This window comes from Mchenga conophoros, linkage group LG7, assembly GCF_057382185.1.
Source record: "Mchenga conophoros isolate Kocher_MC1m ecotype Shallow Benthic linkage group LG7, M_conophoros_male_GT1.1, whole genome shotgun sequence".
NCBI lineage: Eukaryota > Metazoa > Chordata > Actinopteri > Cichliformes > Cichlidae > Mchenga > Mchenga conophoros.
Window position 1 is genome coordinate 60,484,046 of NC_140532.1, and position 23,092 is coordinate 60,507,137.

The window sequence follows — 23,092 nt, forward strand, 5'->3', positions numbered from 1 at the left end:
AAGACCCAGGGACACCGAGTTAACGATAAAAACGATAACAAAATAACTCTGAATACCGATAAAAACCCTGAAAACCATACATTTCACAACTGAGCCTCAACTCTCGCGGACCGGCACCTTTCCGAGGCCCGGGGGTTGGGGACCGCTGCATTAAGTGCACTAATTTCTCACACTTATCAGTGGCTCATGGTTGCTTAAGGCCTATGTCTGTACTTGACCACAGAGGCAGAGCATCATTCAACCTGCCAGCTGCCTATCTTGGGAGCTTTTCAAGGATGACAGACTCCACTTTCTCTGCAGCAAGACAGCTCATAACTTTTTTACAGTGTCTCCCTGTCCTCAGACTTCTATATATTCTTCTGTAATAGATAACTATACACTATCATTGCAATCTACACTACAGCTCAAAGGTTTGAAGTCAATTTTCACCTGGTTTATAACCATGTGATCTGTCCACACAGCAGTGATGGTTACTAAAAATGGGCCCATGTATAAGTGTGTAGACATTTCCTAATGCATCATGGGTGATTTAACATAAATGATTCATTAAACACACATCTGTGAAAACATTTCTGATCATTTTCATGTAATATTATGTTAAAAGTAAATGTAAATTATTAATTAAAAAGACGACAGTTTGAATCTGACCACAAACCTTTGAGCAGTAGTGTGTGTTGTATGCATGTGTCTGTCTGTATCTGATCAGGATTTTGTCATCAGTGTCAACAAAATGCTCATTTTTTAGCTGTTTCTGTCATCAAAATTGAGTTGGAGTGTTTTAACACTGATGGCAATCTCTCCCTAACAAGTCCACTTTATTGCGTGCTCATTTTCTCCTATTAGTGGTTCATAGGAGTCTAACTAATGAACTGTATGCATGTTTCCTAATCTGTCACACTTATCAGTGGCTCATGGTTGCTTAAGGCCTATGTCTGTACTTGACCACAGAGGCAGAGCATCATTCAACCTGCCAGCTGCCTATCTTGGGAGCTTTTCAAGGATGACAGACTCCACTTTCTCTGCAGCAAGACAGCTCATAACTTTTTTACAGTGTCTCCCTGTCCTCAGACTTCTATATATTCTTCTGTAATAGATAACTATACACTATCATTGCAATCTACACTACAGCTCAAAGGTTTGAAGTCAATTTTCACCTGGTTTATAACCATGTGATCTGTCCACACAGCAGTGATGGTTACTAAAAATGGGCCCATGTATAAGTGTGTAGACATTTCCTAATGCATCATGGGTGATTTAACATAAATGATTCATTTAACACACATCTGTGAAAACATTTCTGATCATTTTCATGTAATATTATGTTAAAAGTAAATGTAAATTATTAATTAAAAAGACGACAGTTTGAATCTGACCACAAACTTTTGAGCAGTAGTGTGTGTTGTATGCATGTGTCTGTCTGTATCTGATCAGGATTTTGTCATCAGTGTCAACAAAACGCTCATTTTTTTAGCTGGTTCTATCATCAAAATTGAGTTGGAGTGTTTTAACTCTGGTGGCAATCTCTCCCTAACAAGTCCACTTTATTGCGTGCTCATTTTCTCCTATTAGTGGCTCATACGTATATAATTAGGAAACATGCATTAAGTCAGTGGTCCTCAACCTTTTTTGCGCCACGGACCGGTTTATGCCCGACAATATTTTCATGGACCGGCCTTTAAGGTGTCGCGGATAAATACAACAAAATAAAACTAGTACCGGTACCAAAAAAAAGAAGATTTATTTATGACACACTTGAAAAGACCCAGGGACACCGAGTTAACGATAAAAACGATAACAAAATAACTCTGAATACCGATAAAAACCCTGAAAACCATACATTTCACAACTGAGCCTCAACTCTCGCGGACCGGCACCTTTCCGAGGCCCGGGGGTTGGGGACCGCTGCATTAAGTGCACTAATTTCTCACACTTATCAGTGGCTCATGGTTGCTTAAGGCCTATGTCTGTACTTGACCACAGAGGCAGAGCATCATTCAACCTGCCAGCTGCCTATCTTGGGAGCTTTTCAAGGATGACAGACTCCACTTTCTCTGCAGCAAGACAGCTCATAACTTTTTTACAGTGTCTCCCTGTCCTCAGACTTCTATATATTCTTCTGTAATAGATAACTATACACTATCATTGCAATCTACACTACAGCTCAAAGGTTTGAAGTCAATTTTCACCTGGTTTATAACCATGTGATCTGTCCACACAGCAGTGATGGCTACTAAAAATGGGCCCATGTATAAGTGTGTAGACATTTCCTAATGCATCATGGGTGATTTAACATAAATGATTCATTAAACACACATCTGTGAAAACATTTCTGATAAACTTTGCCTAATTTTATGTTATAGCAAATATAATTTAAAAATTAAAACAAGAATGTTTGAATCTGACCACAAACTTTTGAGCAGTAGTGTGTGTTGTATGCATGTGTCTGTCTGTATCTGATCAGGATTTTGTCATCAGTGTCAACAAAACGCTAATTTTTTAGCTGGTTCTATCATCAAAATTGAGTTGGAGTGTTTTAACTCTGGTGGCAATCTCTCCCTAACAAGTCCACTTTATTGCGTGCTCATTTTCTCCTATTAGTTGCTCATACGTATATAATTAGGAAACATGCATTAAGTCAGTGGTCCTCAACCTTTTTTGCGCCACGGACCGGTTTATGCCCGACAATATTTTCACGGACCGGCCTTTAAGGTGTCGCGGATAAATACAACAAAATAAAACTAGTACCGGTACCGAAAAAAAGAAGATTTATTTATGACACACTTGAACAGACCCAGGGACACCGAGTTAACGATAAAAACGATAACAAAATAACGCTGAATACCGATAAAAACCCTGAAAACCATACATTTCACACCTGAGCCTCAACTCTCGCGGCCCTGTACCAAACGACTCACGGACCGGCACCTTTCCGAGGCCCGGGGGTTGGGGACCGCTGCATTAAGTGCACTAATTTCTCACACTTATCAGTGGCTCATGGTTGCTTAAGGCCTATGTCTGTACTTGACCACAGAGGCAGAGCATCATTCAACCTGCCAGCTGCCTATCTTGGGAGCTTTTCAAGGATGACAGACTCCACTTTCTCTGCAGCAAGACAGCTCATAACTTTTTTACAGTGTCTCCCTGTCCTCAGACTTCTATATATTCTTCTGTAATAGATAACTATACACTATCATTGCAATCTACACTACAGCTCAAAGGTTTGAAGTCAATTTTCACCTGGTTTATAACCATGTGATCTGTCCACACAGCAGTGATGGTTACTAAAAATGGGCCCATGTATATGTGTGTAGACATTTCCTAATGCATCATGGGTGATTTAACATAAATGATTCATTAAACACACATCTGTGAAAACATTTCTGATCATTTTCATGTAATATTATGTTAAAAGTAAATGTAAATTATTAATTAAAAAGACGACAGTTTGAATCTGACCACAAACCTTTGAGCAGTAGTGTGTGTTGTATGCATGTGTCTGTCTGTATCTGATCAGGATTTTGTCATCAGTGTCAACAAAACGCTCATTTTTTAGCTGTTTCTGTCATCAAAATTGAGTTGGAGTGTTTTAACACTGATGGCAATCTCTCCCTAACAAGTCCACTTTATTGCGTGCTCATTTTCTCCTATTAGTGGCTCATAGGAGTCTAACTAATGAACTGTATGCATGTTTCCTAATCTGTCACACTTATCAGTGGCTCATGGTTGCTTAAGGCCTATGTCTGTACTTGACCACAGAGGCAGAGCATCATTCAACCTGCCAGCTGCCTATCTTGGGAGCTTTTCAAGGATGACAGACTCCACTTTCTCTGCAGCAAGACAGCTCATAACTTTTTTACAGTGTCTCCCTGTCCTCAGACTTCTATATATTCTTCTGTAATAGATAACTATACACTATCATTGCAATCAAGCTATACTACAGCTCAAAGGTTTGAAGTCAATTTTCACCTGGTTTATAACCATGTGATCGGTCCACACAGGAGTGATGGCTACTAAAAATGGGCCCATGTATAAGTGTGTAGACATTTCCTAATGCATCATGGGTGATTTAACATAAATGATTCATTAAACACACATCTGTGAAAACATTTCTGATAAACTTTGCCTAATTTTATGTTATAACAAATATAATTTTAAAATTAAGACAAGAATGTTTGAATCTGACCACAAACTTTTGAGCAGTAGTGTGTGTTGTATGCATGTGTCTGTCTGTATCTGATCAGGATTTTGTCATCAGTGTCAACAAAACGCTCATTTTTTTAGCTGGTTCTATCATCAAAATTGAGTTGGAGTGTTTTAACTCTGGTGGCAATCTCTCCCTAACAAGTCCACTTTATTGCGTGCTCATTTTCTCCTATTAGTGGCTCATACGTATATAATTAGGAAACATGCATTAAGTCAGTGGTCCTCAACCTTTTTTGCGCCACGGACCGGTTTATGCCCGACAATATTTTCATGGACCGGCCTTTAAGGTGTCGCGGATAAATACAACAAAATAAAACTAGTACCGGTACCGGAAAAAAAGAAGATTTATTTATGACACACTTGAAAAGACCCAGGGACACCGAGTTAACGATAAAAACGATAACAAAATAACTCTGAATACCGATAAAAACCCTGAAAACCATACATTTCACAACTGAGCCTCAACTCTCGCGGACCGGCACCTTTCCGAGGCCCGGGGGTTGGGGACCGCTGCATTAAGTGCACTAATTTCTCACACTTATCAGTGGCTCATGGTTGCTTAAGGCCTATGTCTGTACTTGACCACAGAGGCAGAGCATCATTCAACCTGCCAGCTGCCTATCTTGGGAGCTTTTCAAGGATGACAGACTCCACTTTCTCTGCAGCAAGACAGCTCATAACTTTTTTACAGTGTCTCCCTGTCCTCAGACTTCTATATATTCTTCTGTAATAGATAACTATACACTATCATTGCAATCTACACTACAGCTCAAAGGTTTGAAGTCAATTTTCACCTGGTTTATAACCATGTGATCTGTCCACACAGCAGTGATGGTTACTAAAAATGGGCCCATGTATATGTGTGTAGACATTTCCTAATGCATCATGGGTGATTTAACATAAATGATTCATTAAACACACATCTGTGAAAACATTTCTGATCATTTTCATGTAATATTATGTTAAAAGTAAATGTAAATTATTAATTAAAAAGACGACAGTTTGAATCTGACCACAAACCTTTGAGCAGTAGTGTGTGTTGTATGCATGTGTCTGTCTGTATCTGATCAGGATTTTGTCATCAGTGTCAACAAAATGCTCATTTTTTAGCTGTTTCTGTCATCAAAATTGAGTTGGAGTGTTTTAACACTGATGGCAATCTCTCCCTAACAAGTCCACTTTATTGCGTGCTCATTTTCTCCTATTAGTGGTTCATAGGAGTCTAACTAATGAACTGTATGCATGTTTCCTAATCTGTCACACTTATCAGTGGCTCATGGTTGCTTAAGGCCTATGTCTGTACTTGACCACAGAGGCAGAGCATCATTCAACCTGCCAGCTGCCTATCTTGGGAGCTTTTCAAGGATGACAGACTCCACTTTCTCTGCAGCAAGACAGCTCATAACTTTTTTACAGTGTCTCCCTGTCCTCAGACTTCTATATATTCTTCTGTAATAGATAACTATACACTATCATTGCAATCTACACTACAGCTCAAAGGTTTGAAGTCAATTTTCACCTGGTTTATAACCATGTGATCTGTCCACACAGCAGTGATGGTTACTAAAAATGGGCCCATGTATAAGTGTGTAGACATTTCCTAATGCATCATGGGTGATTTAACATAAATGATTCATTTAACACACATCTGTGAAAACATTTCTGATCATTTTCATGTAATATTATGTTAAAAGTAAATGTAAATTATTAATTAAAAAGACGACAGTTTGAATCTGACCACAAACTTTTGAGCAGTAGTGTGTGTTGTATGCATGTGTCTGTCTGTATCTGATCAGGATTTTGTCATCAGTGTCAACAAAACGCTCATTTTTTAGCTGTTTCTATCATCAAAAATTGAGTTGGAGTGTTTTAACTCTGATGGCAATCTCTCCCTAACAAGTCCACTTTATTGCGTGCTCATTTTCTCCTATTAGTGGTTCATAGGAGTCTAACTAATGAACTGTATGCATGTTTCCTAATCTGTCACACTTATCAGTGGCTCATGGTTGCTTAAGGCCTATGTCTGTACTTGACCACAGAGGCAGAGCATCATTCAACCTGCCAGCTGCCTATCTTGGGAGCTTTTCAAGGATGACAGACTCCACTTTCTCTGCAGCAAGACAGCTCATAACTTTTTTACAGTGTCTCCCTGTCCTCAGACTTCTATATATTCTTCTGTAATAGATAACTATACACTATCATTGCAATCTACACTACAGCTCAAAGGTTTGAAGTCAATTTTCACCTGGTTTATAACCATGTGATCTGTCCACACAGCAGTGATGGTTACTAAAAATGGGCCCATGTATAAGTGTGTAGACATTTCCTAATGCATCATGGGTGATTTAACATAAATGATTCATTTAACACACATCTGTGAAAACATTTCTGATCATTTTCATGTAATATTATGTTAAAAGTAAATGTAAATTATTAATTAAAAAGACGACAGTTTGAATCTGACCACAAACTTTTGAGCAGTAGTGTGTGTTGTATGCATGTGTCTGTCTGTATCTGATCAGGATTTTGTCATCAGTGTCAACAAAACGCTCATTTTTTTAGCTGGTTCTATCATCAAAATTGAGTTGGAGTGTTTTAACTCTGGTGGCAATCTCTCCCTAACAAGTCCACTTTATTGCGTGCTCATTTTCTCCTATTAGTGGCTCATACGTATATAATTAGGAAACATGCATTAAGTCAGTGGTCCTCAACCTTTTTTGCGCCACGGACCGGTTTATGCCCGACAATATTTTCATGGACCGGCCTTTAAGGTGTCGCGGATAAATACAACAAAATAAAACTAGTACCGGTACCGGAAAAAAAGAAGATTTATTTATGACACACTTGAAAAGACCCAGGGACACCGAGTTAACGATAAAAACGATAACAAAATAACTCTGAATACCGATAAAAACCCTGAAAACCATACATTTCACAACTGAGCCTCAACTCTCGCGGACCGGCACCTTTCCGAGGCCCGGGGGTTGGGGACCGCTGCATTAAGTGCACTAATTTCTCACACTTATCAGTGGCTCATGGTTGCTTAAGGCCTATGTCTGTACTTGACCACAGAGGCAGAGCATCATTCAACCTGCCAGCTGCCTATCTTGGGAGCTTTTCAAGGATGACAGACTCCACTTTCTCTGCAGCAAGACAGCTCATAACTTTTTTACAGTGTCTCCCTGTCCTCATACTTCTATATATTCTTCTGTAATAGATAACTATACACTATCATTGCAATCTACACTACAGCTCAAAGGTTTGAAGTCAATTTTCACCTGGTTTATAACCATGTGATCTGTCCACACAGCAGTGATGGCTACTAAAAATGGGCCCATGTATAAGTGTGTAGACATTTCCTAATGCATCATGGGTGATTTAACATAAATGATTCATTAAACACACATCTGTGAAAACATTTCTGATAAACTTTGCCTAATTTTATGTTATAGCAAATATAATTTAAAAATTAAAACAAGAATGTTTGAATCTGACCACAAACTTTTGAGCAGTAGTGTGTGTTGTATGCATGTGTCTGTCTGTATCTGATCAGGATTTTGTCATCAGTGTCAACAAAACGCTAATTTTTTAGCTGGTTCTATCATCAAAATTGAGTTGGAGTGTTTTAACTCTGATGGCAATCTCTCCCTAACAAGTCCACTTTATTGCGTGCTCATTTTCTCCTATTAGTTGCTCATACGTATATAATTAGGAAACATGCATTAAGTCAGTGGTCCTCAACCTTTTTTGCGCCACGGACCGGTTTATGCCCAAAAATATTTTCACGGACCGGCCTTTAAGGTGTCGCGGATAAATACAACAAAATAAAACTAGTACCGGTACCGAAAAAAAGAAGATTTATTTATGACACACTTGAACAGACCCAGGGACACCGAGTTAACGATAAAAACGATAACAAAATAACGCTGAATACCGATAAAAACCCTGAAAACCATACATTTCACACCTGAGCCTCAACTCTCGCGGCCCGGTACCAAACGACTCACGGACCGGCACCTTTCCGAGGCCCGGGGGTTGGGGACCGCTGCATTAAGTGCACTAATTTCTCACACTTATCAGTGGCTCATGGTTGCTTAAGGCCTATGTCTGTACTTGACCACAGAGGCAGAGCATCATTCAACCTGCCAGCTGCCTATCTTGGGAGCTTTTCAAGGATGACAGACTCCACTTTCTCTGCAGCAAGACAGCTCATAACTTTTTTACAGTGTCTCCCTGTCCTCAGACTTCTATATATTCTTCTGTAATAGATAACTATACACTATCATTGCAATCTACACTACAGCTCAAAGGTTTGAAGTCAATTTTCACCTGTTTATAACCATGTGATCTGTCCACACAGCAGTGATGGTTACTAAAAATGGGCCCATGTATATGTGTGTAGACATTTCCTAATGCATCATGGGTGATTTAACATAAATGATTCATTAAACACACATCTGTGAAAACATTTCTGATCATTTTCATGTAATATTATGTTAAAAGTAAATGTAAATTATTAATTAAAAAGACGACAGTTTGAATCTGACCACAAACCTTTGAGCAGTAGTGTGTGTTGTATGCATGTGTCTGTCTGTATCTGATCAGGATTTTGTCATCAGTGTCAACAAAACGCTCATTTTTTAGCTGTTTCTGTCATCAAAATTGAGTTGGAGTGTTTTAACTCTGATGGCAATCTCTCCCTAACAAGTCCACTTTATTGCGTGCTCATTTTCTCCTATTAGTGGCTCATAGGAGTCTAACTAATGAACTGTATGCATGTTTCCTAATCTGTCACACTTATCAGTGGCTCATGGTTGCTTAAGGCCTATGTCTGTACTTGACCACAGAGGCAGAGCATCATTCAACCTGCCAGCTGCCTATCTTGGGAGCTTTTCAAGGATGACAGACTCCACTTTCTCTGCAGCAAGACAGCTCATAACTTTTTTACAGTGTCTCCCTGTCCTCAGACTTCTATATATTCTTCTGTAATAGATAACTATACACTATCATTGCAATCAAGCTATACTACAGCTCAAAGGTTTGAAGTCAATTTTCACCTGGTTTATAACCATGTGATCGGTCCACACAGGAGTGATGGCTACTAAAAATGGGCCCATGTATAAGTGTGTAGACATTTCCTAATGCATCATGGGTGATTTAACATAAATGATTCATTAAACACACATCTGTGAAAACATTTCTGATAAACTTTGCCTAATTTTATGTTATAGCAAATATAATTTTAAAATTAAGACAAGAATGTTTGAATCTGACCACAAACTTTTGAGCAGTAGTGTGTGTTGTATGCATGTGTCTGTCTGTATCTGATCAGGATTTTGTCATCAGTGTCAACAAAACGCTCATTTTTTAGCTGTTTCTGTCATCAAAATTGCGTTGGAGTGTTTTAACTCTGATGGCAATCTCTCCCTAACAAGTCCACTTTATTGCGTGCTCATTTTCTCCTATTTGTGGTTCATAGGAGTCTAACTAATGAACTGTATGCATGTTTCCTAATCTGCCACACTTATCAGTGGCTCATGGTTGCTTAAGGCCTATGTCTGTACTTGACCACAGAGGCAGAGCATCATTCAACCTCAATTCAAATATTATTCCTTAAAACTTGCATAGATCACCAATTATGAATGACGATTGATTAAATATTAAGTGGTGTATGGATTGCAACAATAATAGCGAGTGTGTAGATTATATTACCTTTCCTCAGTTTATCACATTAAATCTCAGCTTACTAGTGACCCAGCATTTTTCTAAGTACAAAAGCGCTAAACAACATCATTTTTTCAAGTAATATAAAAATCATCTTTATATATTACCTTTTTAAACATCCCATTTTTCTTTCTAATGTCATTAAAACAATTTTGCACATTTGAATAACAGTAGTCAGACCTCCAGATCTTTTAAGCTTTCAGTTTTTTTCTCAGTGTCACACATGGATTAGTTTTCGTCTATTTCAATAAGAAAGTCAAATCTTCAAACCCTAAAGCAATCTTTGTTTCTTTCAATCATTCCAATATTTTTCATCTTCTGTTATATAATTGCAGTTAACCAGGGCTTAGCTACTCTGATCTACAGGAATTTTGGGGATGTGGATACCCATTTTCTTTTTTTCACAGGTGCGGAGCCTTTTTCTACAAAATTACGAATAAACTGCATTTTTTAAAATTACCTTTAACATAAATGTAGACTGACAAGTAACTCAACCTTTAACACAGTGATCAGTAGAGAAGAAAGAAAATAACCCATTTCAAAATTTCTAGTTCAGATCAAAATTATTGTTCTGATTAAGGAAACAGTAAATCTGGCCACATTATTGTCCCGATCCTCCAATTTTCCCTTTCCAATGTGACTAAATAAAATTCAACTTTTTTTTAAATAAAAGCAGTTGCACACCCAGATATTTCTTACAGTAAAAATCCTCCAACAACCTTTCAAAAGAAATTTTTTTGTCTTTCCTCAATTTTGAGACCAACTGAACCCACAAACCTGAAGCTGCAGACCCCAAACTAACCAAATTTAATGTTTCCTTAATCAGCACAGTAGTTTTTAAGTCTTTATGTGTTATGTTTACTCACAGTTTTGATGCTTGCTTCTTCGACTTGACTCACGATTAGCTCTGCACCATCGCTCTGCTGTTTTCTCTCTCCTCATGCTTCTCCTTCATGCGTCCTGTCCTCAAATATAATCCAACCTGCCTCCTTGTTTCCTCCTTGACTTGTATTCGCAAAATTTCCAGTTAAATTAAGAGTAATCCAGAAAAGTTTTCCTGCTTCAAAAGCTCTTCCAGTTGCCTGTCTTCTTGTCCTCCTTCAAATGTGCAGTTTATGAATTTGTATTTATTTGACTTCATATTGCCATGACAACATAACACAGAGCATCATGGTAGATTAAAGCAGGTGGTTCTGTCCGCTACAGAAATGCTGATAAACTCAATTTATTTGAGTTGTCTTAACTTAGAAAAACTAAGTAAGATGGAAGTTTTTCTTCTCAGTGTGGAAGGATGAAAGATGTGTTTTGAAAATGCCACGTCACTACCGTCCTCCTCCCTAGCACGGATCAGTCCGCATGTTCATGGTGCCAGCATTTTTTATGGAATATGTTGAGCAAACCTAGAAAAGCGTCAGCTCAAGGGATTATTGTTGTCATTGCTGTGGATCTTTACCTGATACACTGACTTGGTGAGTAAATGTTTACTCTTATTCAAACTGATTTTGTGGCTTCTCTTAGTTTAGCACCAGGTTTATAATCGTGCTAGCTAGTTAGTGTTAGCCTAGCGTTGCTGCTGCGGCTGGGCTCATGTTACTTAAAAATTAACACCACAGCCTTAAAAACCTTATATAAAAATATGTCTGTGAAATTTTCTGTTGATTGTTTGAAATAAAAAAGTGAGATAAGAGCCCAGACAAAATTCTTCGGGGGTGTGAAAACAATAAGCCAAGAGTTAGCTGTGCTTGCGGACTCTTATCAAGCCTTGACCTCCCGGTCAGCTATCGCGCTGGTGGATAACAGAGCTCTCCGAAAACGTGGAAGCACTTTTGCAAATATGTGATATTTTGATAAATCAAGTAGATATTTGAGCATTACACAGCTACATTCTCCACTGAAAATATCTTAAAAGGTTATTTTGTGACCCAGAAAGGGTAATCTAGGGGAAAGGAGGATCGCATATGTCGGCCATGGTTGTCGGAGCCTGTGCGTACTTGTAAGCTCGCCAATGGCGGAGGAGCGCGGCTTATTGCTTTTTCTGGGTCACAAAATCAACTTTTAAGATATTTTCAGGCGAGAATGTAGCTGTCGAAAGTTCAAATATCTGCTCGATTTATCAAGACATCACATATTTGCAAAAATGCCCCGACGTTTTCCGAGACGTCCATTTTTTTCATGCTTTGTGGCACCTTGAACATCTGTGGCATCTATTAATGTCAAATCTAGCCTTTATTTAACAACATAAGCAAACTCTATGTTACAATGATTGCACAGCCATTAAGGATCAAACCGGTTTCTGAAATATGTTCTGTTTTTTCTCCCTCTGCTTGCTTCATACTGTCTTTGAGGCTCGGGACCAGCACTCCTGCTGTTGGACAGAAAGACATCAACTCAGTGGTAAGTATTTTGGTTTTCCAATATATTAGCAACTGTCAGTGACATTTATATTATTCAGGCTGAACTTTAATCATACTTTAGATCAGCCTGTTTTACTTATTGTTTTATTTGTTTTTTGGTTTGGGGAAGTTGTTTCTTTACTGATCTTTTCCTGTCTTCTGTTATTAGACTTGAGATATGACTGCACTAGGCTGTTGCTGGTGACTCCAGTTAATTCTACAAGACATGCTGTGTAAGTAAACAAACAACAACAGTTTGGTCTGCATTTCTTGAAAGATCACATCCTCCAAACTTAGTTTAGAGGGTCTACACTGAATATAGTGAAGTCTGCAAGTTTTCTAACAGCAAAATTTGTTTTGTGCCCAAATCATTTTGCACATCATTAGAATGAAAGTTATTGGCCATGTTTGCATAGCCCTTTTTAAAATGATGCTTTCATGACATTATTGTGTGTCGGGTGGGGGTCAGGGCTATCCAGACTGACAATTGGGACATTGAATGTCACCTCTCCGGTGGGGAAGGAGCCTGAGATTGTCTAAATTGGAGTCTGTTTTATACCAAATGCAGAAAAAAATGTTTTAAGAAAGCAATTAAGTTCATGTTCCAAAAAATATGATTGTTTGCTTGTAGGACACCAGGAGAGATGAGTCCTCCGTCACAGATGGTGTGGTCAGTGAAGATGGTCGCCTGCAGGTTCAAGCTCACTGCATCTCCAACCCACATCCACTGCCACTGTACTTAAGGGAAGTTAAAGACTTTCTTCTGCACCTACATTTGGATCACCTCGATCCATGATAGTCATTCAGGCAGTAATGCCTGGACTGGAAACAAGCCATCCTTAAAACATTACAACATTCCAGCTCATGTGTTGGAATGCAAAACAAATGTGTTGTTTAAATTAGAGACTGCACTTGTGACAGAACAACACATATTTTTATTTTGATTATATAAGTAATGTAAGTACAAAACAAAGTTGTGGTAGGCCTAAACTTATTTTCAGAATAATTACATCTGCGACTTTGTTTCATTGTAAGATTATAACAGTGATGGCAATATAATTGTTTGTTGTTCAGCAGAACAGTGTCCAGTATGTTGGCTGTTATACTTTGTTGTGTTTGAAAATAAAAGTTGGTCTGATTTTAACATCATGACAAAAAGTGTTGTTAATTATTTTTAATCATATTCAGGTTACCACAAATTGTTTTTTCATTTAGTTGAACTTGAAATGTTTGTCAGTAAGTAAACAATTAGCACTGTACAGTCAGAAATATCAAGTTATTCTTAATACTGCAGACTTGCACTGTATAAGTTGTCCTAACAGGCATCTTAAGTAAGCTTTACTTAGTTTTTTTGAGGCAATGAGTTTCCTTAATTTTTTTGAGTTCTGGGAACTAACAAGGCTTTACAGTGTACTCAAAATGAGTAAGTTGCCCTAACTTGGTCAACTTACGTAAACTTGATCCAATTTTCTTGAGTTCTGGGAACAAATGAGCTTGTACAGAGTACTCAAAATAAATAAGTTGTCCTAATTTAGTCATTTTTAGCTAAGCTTTACTCAATTTTTTTGAGGCAACGAGTTTCCTCAATTTTTTTGAGTTCTAACTAATTAGATTTTACAGTGTGTAAGAGCAGGAATTTAACTACAAACTCTCATAGTTCCCGTCAGTATCATTCATTCTGCTCTGCCTCAATGGTCACAGTGGCTAGTTTAAGTACGTTTGCACCATAGAAATCCACTGATGTTCAGTGAGTCCCTTTGATACATGTTTAGACCTTCATAATTTTCAGGGTGCATGAGTGTTACATCTCCATCTCATCCTAAACATTTTACCAACATGTAAAAGGCATACGTCCACAAGATTTTGATTTTTTTAATTGAAACTTGTTTTATTCTGAATAAATGTGTGAGATGGCCCTCGGGCCTCTAAATCCACGTCCAGGTTTGGGTGACTACTTGGATTAGGGGAGTATTATTTAGAGCAATGTTTGTCACTTTGGTTAATTGCTAAACTCAGGCCGTTTTTGTTCAGTCTTTTTCTAACTGAGCTTTCACATTTAACATGCTAACTGAAGCCTGTAGAGTCTGAGCTGTAGCTCTTTTATTTTCTGTATTGTACAGTCTGACTTAGGGGTGGATTTGCTGGGATTGGTGACTGCGTTGCATGTTTTGAATAATCTTCTTCAGAGTAGACTTTTGGTGTAAGCTGATAGTGAATGAAAAAAGCTATAAAAAGCTGCTGTGGTTTTAATTTTCCAAGAGAGGTAATGCACATAATGCAGAGACGAGCGCACGGGGGATATCCAAATTCTAGGAAGGCAGCCTGCTGCTGTACACAGGCGGATTCTTCTCAGTCAGAGTTCTTAACAACTTGACTGTTTTCTCCAACCACACACAGAGTGCTGTTTCCATTCTGGGAAGTCTACTCATTGGTGTAGGTAGTTCTTCAAATTATAAGTAGCTATATATGAGCAGCTATATTAGCTTTGACTTATCATATGTTAAATATTATACTTTCCTGGTTTAAAATTTATGATGGCTCAAAATTCAAACCTTACAAATTAAAACCCTGAATCATCACCACCTGTGTGAACTACAAGGGTGCCATCATTTTTCTTTTCAATCCATTAAGTACCACATTTTACACACTGAGCAAGAAAGGAAGTGAGCTCTTCATGGTGACCCCAGAAATTTTAATGTATCACTTTCTAGCATACTACTGACACTGCTCGACATCTTCTTTTCTTTTTTTTGCGTGTCCCGTTTGGTTCTTTTGCCATCAGAATTATTGTGTAAAGACAAAGAAAGATGCCCAACAGATTTACTTTACCAAATGGACCATCCCAGCCTTGCCTTAATGATCTATTTGATTCACCTTTGCTTTTATTGTTTATTTTGTTTTATTTTCACTTGCTAAACATGGGACAGATTTGACTGCGGGAAAGAAAATGGAGAAAGAAAGAGGAAAGAAAAACAGCGGGGAAGAGGAACGTGATAAAGGACAAAAAAGAAAAACAAACAGACAAAAAAATACATATATCAATCACCTGGATCACCTGTCAGGAAAGAAAAAAGAGAAAACGAGCAAAAAAAAAGAGAGCAATATAATAAATAACATCATCGCGATGATCTATGTGAATATAACAGTAAATACTAAATATTGAATATTATTGTGCAGCACGTAAGATCGACAGCGCACAGTGTGCTTTGAGGTAGGAGCCAGAGTGACGGGGGGGGGGTCACTGCTCGACATCTCACAGTACAGTATAAGAGTCCCGCCACAAGGAGACACAAAAGGCTTTCAAACCAACAGTTTCTGCTTCCAAAGTGGCGCCAGCCGTCACCACTGATCATCGTACTTATGTAACATAGACTGTGGATGCATGTTTAAGTTGATACATCACTTAAAGCCACCACTGTTCAGGCATCACATCTGTCCATTAGGTTTCCCTTTCATACTCAACATTTTTATCCCTGGGTAATAACTTTTTTGTTTTTGCTGACTGTTTATTTATTTGTTTGTTTGTCTGATGCTCTTGTTGCACTGCTAAATAGGCTGTAGCCAACATGATTTATAAAGGGATTATAAAATCTAAGAAATTACTGCATTATTTCACCTACTCTTATTAAACTCACTTTCCTAAAAACTGATTGCAGCTTCTACTTTGTGATGTCAATGTTATGTCTCTAAATTATTTCATATCATTCATGGGAGATATGCTTGATAAATGATAAGTTAACAAGTCACTGCTACCAGCCTAATCAATTCATTGGGGCGACCTGCGTGTTGTGTTGCATTGTCTGATTTGGTCATAGTGTGTAAACACCTCTAGAGGCCACTGTTGTATAGCTGCTGCAAACTGAACGTGCCCGTACCAGAGGTTATACTTAAAATGGCAGCTGCCAGGAAGTCTCTTTGGACATTTGTGTTCGCCCTTTATGAAATAGATATGTTGTATTACAAGGTACTAATGCACCCTTGCATTGGTAAAATAAATTCTACTAGAATAGCTGATACTCCCTTACAGAAGATTTATTTTGACCTTTCTAAAGCCTTCTTTAAAAATTAGAAAATAAAATGAAAACAGGCATATCAAAAAAAGCCTACTAGAAATACTACTCTGCATTACATCCTAACACTTGGCTAAATCCTAATATGTAATTATGGTTTAATAGTTTATTTCACTAAATGTGATTATGCACTGAAAAAAAACATGTTGGTTTAGATAATTCAATAGTGGACACGGGTTGCACACAGATGTTTTGCTTTGGCACGAACTTAAACTATTGAGGTGAATTAACACAAGTTATTCATATTCAATAAACCTGTGCAATTTGTGTTGATAAAATATGATTGAAACATGTTTTGGTGAAGTAATTTGAGCTCCTGGATATTTTAATCCTTCACAATTTTCACACTTTATTCCAACACTATTCAGTAACTTTTACCCAAATACTATTTGGTCACTGAAATACTATATGTTATCTTGTCTGTGAAGGTTCTCAGTCATCCAGGTCATCATAGTCAAAGGAGCTTGCAACTTCTTTAAGTTACGTCTTCAAGTAACTTAAAGAAGTCCAGATGCTTTTCTTTGCAAGCTTCTTTAACTACATGTTATCTTCAAATTACATGTTGGTATTACATTCCAAATATTTTCCAGTGAAAGCCTTATAACAGATTGTATTGTTCTCTTCCAAGATTGTTGCCAGCATCCCCTAGTAACCTTTCAAAACAAAAACGCTAATATCACTGCAGTGACAGTAGGTAAACCAGGGGTCTCAAACTCACGGCTCAGGGGCCACCTGCGGCCCACGTCACCCCTACTTGCCACCCTTACTGTTGACGTGAAGAAAGGAAATGCAATTTGGCCCTTGAAGTTAGTTTTTGTTACGGGGGATTTTGTGGAAATTGAAAATAAGTTGTTTAAAAAGCAAAAATGTTTTAAAATGAGGGCAATATGAGCAGAGAGTAAAAACATGTTGAGGGATTGGCTGTATTAGTTCAGTGAGAGAGTTATATGTAAAGAAAACAATTTTCACTAGCAGTCAAAAACTAATGTGTTCACTTATGTCTGCATTTTTATTTTGTTAAATATGGACAAAACTATTGTAGAAATGCTTCCACGTGTCTGGCCAGAAAGAGAGTATCTTTCCTTTTTATTTGTTAGTTCAATAAAAAGGTTTCAGTTAGTTAAGAGTGAGAAGTTTTTTGCATTCACATTTGCAGTTTTGTTATACAATATTTGAAACTTAAAACAAACAAACAAAACACTACATTTTCTGAAAGATTTGTGGGTGTTTTCCTGTTTTTTTGTTTTTGTACTACTTGAACACTAAAGTGGCCCTCCAATGACATGACAGTACCAGCAGTGGCCCACAGCTCATTTAAGATTGACACCCCTGCTTTAAGGTGTTATTATGTGGATATGTTGGTTTTATTTAGTTGCTGTCAACAAGTGGAAGGTAACCTAATGAAGCCTGTTATGTCTTTCTGTGGCTCAGAAGTTGGAAATTTCAATAACAGTGCGTTATCCAATTACTCAGATTGTCAGAGGAGTTCACATTTCCCTATATACTCGATTAAAATACCCCATCTTCGATTCATCCCATACAGGTCACCCTGACAACACTGAGCAGTCCCTTCAGTGACAGGCTGCTGCTGCTGTCAGACTGTACACTGCACAACAGCAGTGAATGTACACCACATATGAACACACTGGGGTCTTTACATATATCAGTGTGCAATACTAAATACCTGCTACTATTAACACCCAAACACTGCACTATGTTTCATTCTTCTTCTACTAGTAATCTGTATAATTACATCATATATGTGTATATATGTATGTCTGTATATGTATGTGTGTGTATTTGTGTGTGTGTGTGTGTACGTGTGTGTGTGTATGTGTAGATAGATAGATAGATAGATAGAGTGATTTACATATATAAGTACATATCTATTCATTGTACCTGCATAGTCTATATTTCTTCTATTTTTGCAAAGCATTATTGCTGTTAGGTATGCTGCATGTGTTCATTTGTTCCTGCCTTGTGTACTCTGCTGCAGTAACAATTTGAATTTCCCAACTTATCTGAACTGTATCTAAACCCAGCTGATATCTGGCTACATTTTCTGCTGAGCATCCAAATCACACTGGACTGAAGTTTACACTGTATAATGCCTGATTTCTTGTAAATATTTAACGAAATCTATCTGACCCCAGTAGGCACTCCCACACTCCGCGACCCGCCAGGGAAAGGGGGCCCAGGCCCATCCAGACCGGGGCCCAGTGCAGCAGCGCCTCCCGGCCCCACAGAGCCCGGGACAGTCCACCCAACCCCACCACAGAGAAAACTGCACCCACCCCACCATCCACTCATCTTCCAGACTACATAAGACAATAAACGCCCAGGCTGAGATCTTCCTCCACCTCTCCTGTATCTCCCCCTCCTGCAGAGAGAGTTCCTGAAGAGAGGAAAGCTCCTGCAAGATGTGACTATCTCCCCCACCAGTTGAAGAGCCCCCCAGGTGGCTCGACGCACCGGCGGCACCCTGCTCCAGGGCTGGGCCCCCATGCACCCACCCGCCCACAACCCCGGCAACACACCAACCAGGACCCAAGCCCCCGAGGCCCGGCCCGGGCCCCAGCCCAGAGACGGAGCGCCCCCAGAACCTCACGCCCATCCCGGACCCACCCAGGGGCATCAAAGGCCACTCTTAATACAGACAGAAGTCAGGTAGTCAAAAATCTCTTATTCTGCTTTTTGTATTCTGAACTTCTTGAGTGGACAGCCAACAATCCTACAAATAGACTAGAGGATGTGCCTGAAATGTTTGTTAAAACAAATAACTGGACCTTAGTTGTTAAGCTCAATGTTCTGACTGTCACATGGAGTCTTTCAGGTTGTTTTACGTTTACTATCACAAATGAATGTTTTTTCCCCTAATGAATATACATTTTAGGTCTAAAGTGTCTAAAATCTGCAGTTTTGGAATTTTTCATGTGGATAACAAAATTAAAAAACAAAGAAAAAAAAACACTCCAAAAAAACAAGTGATACATGTGATGAAGGACTGACATAATTTGATTCATAAGACTTTATTTGATATTCACATACTGTAAGCAGAAAACAGCTTTAACAAAGCAAACTTGATGGAAAGGACTAACACCAAGCTTATCCATCGTTAAAACTGAAAAATCAAACCAAAGTAATAAATTACAGATCTCCCTTAAATGTAAAGTGAACTTTCTAATAGGCTCTTCTGGCCTTTGTCTGCAGTCATAAAACATGGCACGCAAGGTACCCACAGCTGTTTTGTCCCCGTACAGTTCTTTAAGTTGAAGAAAGATCTTATCTGGCGTATCCCGCTCCACTTGCTCCAAAATAAGAATTTCACGTTGTGGTTCTCCTAATGCACTCAGCACAAAATCACACTGCTGTTCTATAGACCACTTTTGAGCATGGAGCATTGCACTAATCTGGCTCTCCCGGTCTTCGTAATTCGTGTTAAGCCACAAAATTCTGGTACACAGGGTGCACCAATAAAAAATGGTGACACCATATTAACGGTTTCAGATAGTTCATCAGCCATATTGATCAGTCTAAGGCAGGTGGTTTTGTATGCTGGTCAAAAATCCTGTCGACAAACGTCAAATGTTACGTATGGTTCACAATGACTCCCGTACAAGAACGTAGTAAGGTCTACTATTGACCAGTAAGAAACTACCACACTCACACTGCAATGGGGTCCACAAGATTTAGTTTTCTTCCTCCAAGTCAGACTACAGGCTGAGGACACAACTCCGGCCTGGAATCCAAGGCCCAAAGCCATGAACTTCTTCTTTTTGCATGTTGTTGTAAGTTAAAATCCTAATAAAACGTCTAATTATTTATTTACCTGCTGACTGCAAAACAGCCACCACACTTCCGGCTGTCACTTCTCCTCCATTAGAAGCTGCAGCAGACGACATCATGCCTGCAGCGCAGGAGCCTGCAGCTATTCCAGCTGAATTGAAACCTGCAACTCCCAGAAGAGCAGGAGCAGTGACTACAGCACCTACTGCAGGAAGACAAGACATGTATCAGACATGGATTGGGCTTTGATTCAAATTAGCTTACTTGCTCCTGCAGCAGTACACACAGCTGTCACTATAACACAACATAAGAACACACATTAACATCTAACTGGGCCATAGCTCAGCACACAGCTGATCAAGGATTTAGATCAAGTAACTGAGCTACAGAGAAGACGGGGAGGCTCTACGCTACGATGGAGTTTTAGAGCCACAAGAAAAAAGTTGTTGATATGGACATTACTGTTCCACAACAAACTGCTATAATTACTGTTTCTGCTACAAAATTCCTTATTTAGATGAGTTAGTGAAACAAATTGATCAGCCATTGTGTGATACAACATTCAACCTCTTTATTGCACGAGGATGTAACCATCGATAACCTTGCATCTGTCCATTAGATCGTGGCTCAAGACTTGGCAGTTTGTCTTGTAATTGGAAGGTTGCCGGTTCAAGCTGCGGCTCGGACAGTCTTGGTCGTTGTGTCCTTGGGCAAGACACTTCACCTACCGCCTACTAGTGGAGGCCAGAGGGCCCGATGGCGTGATATGGCAGCCTCGCTTCTGTCGGCCTGCCTCAGGGCAGCTGTGGCTACAACTGTAAAAAAAAGTGCTATATAAATGCAATCCATTATTACTAGCCCTTTTTTTGGTACAACCTAATACTTATCACCACACTGTGTTTATGAGCTAAAACTCCTGGTGAAAAGCATTTTAAAGTTGTGTTCTGGTTATTTTAGCTCATGTTTCCTTCTTGCTAAAACCAATTCTGAAGTACGATTTCACCAACTCAGATGATATACAGTAGCAACCATGGCAGCTTGCCTTGAGACAGCTGTAATCTCCACATTTTGACTTTATTCTCAAAATGATCGATAATACCTTTCTTAACTTTGCCCTCATACTACATCGTATTATCCTGACTGCAGCACAGTTACATGTAATTGTTTCAGGAAGAAACACTTGGTTACTGATCATCAGGATGCTTCACAATGAATACATGTATTGATATGTATTTACCTATGAGTTTTAGAGATAAAATAAAAATAAATAAATAAGCAAATAGGTTTGTTAAATGCCCGGCTGTGATGGCTAAGGCTGTCACTGAAACACAAGAAAGAAAACTAAAGATCTCACCACAGCTGAGTCTGGAAATATTAAGACATTTTCTGTAATGCTAGAATCATCAACTCATATAATGTAGAGATGATCTGAAAAAGGCAGCTGTACTCACATAGACCCATTGTTCCACTCAGGATGAGAAACCTAAGATTGGACTGTGTCTTAAACAGAAGTGAGCATCAGCTGTTATTTCCTGGATAATGAAACTGAATGGGCGTCACTGGGTCTGTGAAGTAAATAAACTTCCTTTAGTCGTCATAGAACAAGTGATTGTGAGGCTGGATCTCAGGAGGTTTGACATATTTATTTATTTTATGTTTTGTATTATGTATTTCACACACATGTGTTATTTCAAGGATTGTTCTTTCTATTTTAATCCTTATGTTAAATCAACTGCTTAAAATAAACACAAACAAAAAGGAGGTTATGATACGGAGCGTGTTTGAATGTTATTTGGGTCACTGAAAATGTGTCTGCATTATGTGTGCCCTTTCTTTGGGGTGTGGTATGTAACATAAGAAAGACCGCAGGTACCAATTAGTGTAGAATTTCCTCACATACTTGAGTCATACCTTGATTCTGGTTTAATGTTGTTAAGAAAAATAGTGAGAAACAGAAATGGAAATAAAATGGGTGAGTATAAAAGGCTTATCACAGCAGACACAAGAGCAGAAGGTGAGAGGAGTTATAAAAACAACCAACGTCTGAGAAGCCCTGGACAGGAGATCCTATGAAATGGCAGCACTGGAGATCATGACAAGACACACGTTCAGGAAAGTTTATTACACTGCATTTAATCCCAGTCATTTTCAGAGAGAGATTAAAGGTTGAAGACTGATTTATAACAAGTCCCCACACAAAAATAGATAAAGCACTAAAAGTGCCTCACTGACGAGCAAGAAGTGCAATAAATAACTGAGAAGTGATACATGCTGTATGGGCGTCGCACATATGACGAGTTAGGAGTGAGAACGTGTTGATCTGCAGGGAAGCAGGAGACTGTTGTTATAGAGTGGATTGAGGATTTTTATTCTTTATTTCTATTTTTCAAGACTTTGTGAATTGTCTTTTTTTTAAATAACTTGGCTTACCCTTTTTGGTTTTGTTAATATTGGCAATAGTGTGAAGTACTATTGTTGGGTTAGAATATATTTATTATATAGGTCATCCAGTTAAGGTAAATGTCATGTTTTGAATTGTTAGAATCTGATGAGCATTATTTTATTTTATTTTTTGTTGTTTTGTTTTTCTGTTTTCCCCCTGAGAGATTACCACCTTAACGTGGTCAGGCGGTGTGATGGCTGCAGTTACAGCCACACAGTGGTAATATCAGTGTAGAGGCTTACACACAACACTGCATTCACATTGGTCTTTCTTTAAATATAAGGTTTAATTTACAGGATAATAAATAACTGGTTTTGGTCTCAGTTAGGTTTTTGTGTGTTTTACCCCTTTTTGTGATTTTTGTGGGCTGATCAGCCACTATTTAAGTTTCCCCCGTTGTCTTTAGTGAGGTCAGTTTGTTTGAGGTATCAGTATTGGTTGTTGCTAACTTTGAGTAGAGTTCTGTTATTTTG

General features: G+C 38.6%; 1 long non-coding RNA gene across 1 annotated transcript; it reads left to right on the forward strand.

Annotated features, from left to right (window-relative positions):
• The first annotated feature begins 11,136 nt into the window (after positions 1-11,136).
• On the forward strand, positions 11,137-13,467 carry LOC146571377 (uncharacterized). Its single transcript, XR_014893236.1, has 4 exons — positions 11,137-11,396; positions 12,273-12,321; positions 12,490-12,553; positions 12,952-13,467. It is a non-coding gene; the product is annotated as an uncharacterized LOC146571377 (long non-coding RNA).
• The last annotated feature ends 9,625 nt before the right edge of the window (positions 13,468-23,092 follow it).